Raw genomic sequence first — 3,954 nt, forward strand, 5'->3', positions numbered from 1 at the left:
CCATCAAGAAAACTAGTTTACTTGATGGTCAAAACATGTCATCAAAAAACCTATTCTTTATAGGATTGGCCATTAAGAAAGGTGACGTTGACGTCTTTTGCCCATCAAGAAAGTGGATCAGTCCATCAAGATAGCCCTTCTATTGACGGGTTTTACTCGTCAACAAAACTTTATTATTGACGTTTTTAGCCCGTCAACTATAACAAATTTAGAAAAAAATGGGTCATTACGACCCGCCCATATATGTGACCTGATCGACCTCAAACAATATAAAAAATTGAAAACACCAAAAACTGAAAATATGCAAAATTCATTACATACAACTATAAACTAATTCAAACAACTCCTGCAAATTCGTGTAAACTACATAACCCTCCACCATAACTCGAAAACTACATAACCCACACAACTTCAGAACTCCAACAACTTAAAACTTCTAACTTCACAACTTAAAACAATATAAAATGCATACCACATCTGTAATTGTAATGCTCTTTTGCCTTACTATGTCTTGCATGAACTTCATCACGTAATACCCACATTCTGCACTGCCCGGCTGTTGAGCACACTATACGCACACATATATTCAAAACATATGTTAAAATAAAAATAAATATTTAAACTGAATGCACATTATTATTTATTTATAATATAAGTACTCATACCTTAACAGAAACCCAAGTAAGAGGTCGAGCTCTTGTGTTTATTTCAGCATAAAACATTCTTAAGCCTCTGAATTAAAAAGAATAAAAAAAATATATAACAAACTGCAATTTACATAATAAATATACACTTAATGTGAACTTACGGTTAAATACTTACGTGTTGACCATAGATTTCAATTCGTCTCGAACACTACCATGTCTTAACGAATTGAGTGCATACACCGTATTTGCCCGTAATGAGATGTCTAATCTTTGTTTACTAGAGCAATTTATGCTTGGAGCAAAAAAGTATTTTTGGAATTGTATAGTTCCAAATTTGTGCTTTGCTATTTGACTGAAAGAGAACAAAGCTAATTTTTTCAAGAAAAAGGTGATGTATGTTGCAGACGTTCAGAATAGGCTCAAAATTCTAACTTGTAATTGGTTTGAAAAAATTTATCCATTATATTCACGTAACTGTTATCTTGCTACTATTATTTTTATAACAACTTCATTGATGTATGAAATTACAGGACCAAATGAGTTACAGAAGACATCTCCAATTGGACAAAAGAGAATCAAAACCATATGACAATTTATACCAAGAAATATTGATGAAGATAACATGCTCTAAGGATGGGTTGAAAACAAAAGAAGAAAATTGATGGCATACCAGTTGATAGATCATCAAAAGAAGAGCCTTCTCAAGCATAAGGTTGAACTGATTGTTCATCAATATCCAAACTTAATCTTTTTAATAGTGAGCAAACGCCTCCCTGTTGTCATAAATCAATCAAATGAAAATCAAAGAAACGCTGAATCAAACAATACCGAAACTAACCTGCCAAAACGAATAGCATCCATCAACCAACTTATTTGTTCTTCCCTGAAATCCACACTCTAAACCAGCTTGACGAAACACCACCCAGTCCTAATGTATTGAAATAGATTCCAATATTATCCATAACATGTCAAAATAACATGTAGCATTGAAGCCAAACAGCATGGTCTTAATACAAATGAAGAGCAAGATTAGCAATGGTGATTAATTTTCCTCAGTAAAGTCTTACAAGTAAACTCTGCAAGTCCAACTGGTGAACCTCATTGACCAGAATCAAAGTAGCCAAACCACAAAAGGTACACCTGATGGTCGATATATTAATTAGGTACAAAAAGAAAAAAGTTCCACTAGGAACATGAAAAGATATTCATAGTGTTGAGCATTCAAAAATTGGTATACTTCCATGATATTGTGAACCTTCAAATTATATAGAGAATGAACAATCATATCTTTTATCATCCCACCAATGAAAGTTGGAGAACACAACATCCAATAAGATAAAATGAATAAAGGCAGAGAAACATACCCACCATGAGCCTCGGATCCAGGTTCTCCCGCAATACCACCTTCAAATGAACACTGGAAAAGAAACATAAGTAAAACATTTCACAAGGAGCCATTGACCATGAATTCAGTCACCGTAGCCGATGTCCCACCCGGTCCATCCTGCACCACATCATAAAAGGCCACCACATTTGGATGGTGAAGCTTTGAAAGAATCTCATCTTCACGCCAAAACTCTATCGTCTGAAATTTTCAAATTCAATATATGAAATTAGAGAAACATGATCATTCTGAAAATAATTATGACATAAATAGTAAAAAGAAAAATGATAATCTTATGTGTTCTAAGTTTAAAGAAAAAAGAAAGAAAGGAAGGAAGGAATAAAGAAGAAAAGAAATTATCAGTAAGATTCCTACCACTACTCCGACACACATAAGTTCCTCAGAATGCCAGTGAGGGAAATTGTTCATTGGTTCAACAGTTGGTAATGAAATTTTGAAACTGTAACTCGGTTTTCCCATCCCGCTTATCAGGAAATATTAAACCATCAAAGCATTGTCCAATTTACTACTAGAGATTAGAGAGACCAAATAACCTGTGAGAGATCATTCAAATTAACTCACCAATCTTTCTTGATCTGAGGATCTACAAGTGAAACAACTTTCCTTTATCTGTTGCGGCTTCAATGACGGCGGCGGGTTACGGTGGTCGGCGTCCAATGGCAGCGATGAGATTGGATGGAGGCTTGAGATATTGAGATGGAGGTTTGAGATATTGAGATGGAGGCTTGAGATGGATTTGGAAGAGAAAGGGGGGAAGAGAAAGGGGGGAAATGAAAATTAGGGTTAGGAGGGAAATTTTATAAATTAATTTATTTTAATAAATTGTTTTATTAAAATAATTTTTAACAAATTAATTTTAATAAATTAATTATTACTACCAATGCCTTCACTTTTTATTTTTATTTTAATTGATTAAATAACTCATAAATATAACAATAAATTAAATAATTTTAAATTTAATTAATGACTACACCATTTGGTCTTTTGTATTTAATGGGTTTTCTTAAATAAATTTTAAATGTAAATGGATTTATTAATTTAATATTAGAAAAAAATTGTTCAAGTTATGTACCTAACCATTTGACTTTACTTTAAAAAAAATTAGAAATTAATAAGAAAAATGATAAAATTAGAGTAGTGTTAATTTAATTTGGGAATAGAGTGAATGAGATAAAAATGATGAATATCGTGTTTTAGAAAGTTAATGAGGGCCCGAATTTTGTGGTTAGTGCAAAATATTTTTTGTTGATGGGCATTGTCAATCAAGCTATCGTTTTCTTGATGGGTCTTGCCCATGATCTTATCGCAAACCCAAAATTATAATTCTTTTTCTTGATGGGCATTGCCCATCAAGATATCATCTTTCTTGACGGACCTTGCCCATCGTTTTCTTTTATGTCCATCAAGAAACCTGACCCATCAAGAAAATTTTAAACCCATGAAGAAATCCAAAACAAATATATTAATTTTTTTCGATGATGGCCATTGTAAATCAAGAAAATTCATCCCTTGATGGATCTTGTCCATCAAGAAAACCTAGCTATCTGGATGGGCATCGCCCGTCAACTAATATATTATCCATGATGTTTATTGTCCATCGAGAAATAGTTTTCTTGACGTTTGCGGACCATCAACGAAACTAAGGGAACTTTGCCCATCAAGGAAATTAACAATCCACATTTTTTTACGAATTTTTGTTTTTCTTTAACAAAATATGGGAACTTTTCTTGACGTACATGACCGTCAAGATAAACATTGTATCAAGAAATATATTTTTCTTGATGGTCCTTTGCCATGACCATCAAGAAATCAAATTTTGCGTGCATCAAGAAAGATCAAATTTGTAGTAGTGTTGGGAGTACGAAACCTAGAGAAAATGTTTGCAACTAAGAAAGAGGAAAC

The 3,954-nt window shown here is 33.0% G+C and overlaps 1 long non-coding RNA gene across 1 annotated transcript; it reads right to left on the reverse strand.

The window, feature by feature from the left end:
* Nucleotides 1–472: 472 nt before the first annotated feature.
* LOC103499295 (uncharacterized) lies at nucleotides 473–1,658 on the reverse strand. Its single transcript, XR_001763984.2, has 4 exons — nucleotides 1,486–1,658; nucleotides 1,318–1,420; nucleotides 666–732; nucleotides 473–568 (listed from the first exon to the last, which is right to left on the reverse strand). It is a non-coding gene; the product is annotated as an uncharacterized LOC103499295 (long non-coding RNA).
* Between the last annotated feature and the right edge of the window lie 2,296 nt (nucleotides 1,659–3,954).

Source organism: Cucumis melo, chromosome 9 (assembly GCF_025177605.1).
Source record: "Cucumis melo cultivar AY chromosome 9, USDA_Cmelo_AY_1.0, whole genome shotgun sequence".
NCBI lineage: Eukaryota > Viridiplantae > Streptophyta > Magnoliopsida > Cucurbitales > Cucurbitaceae > Cucumis > Cucumis melo.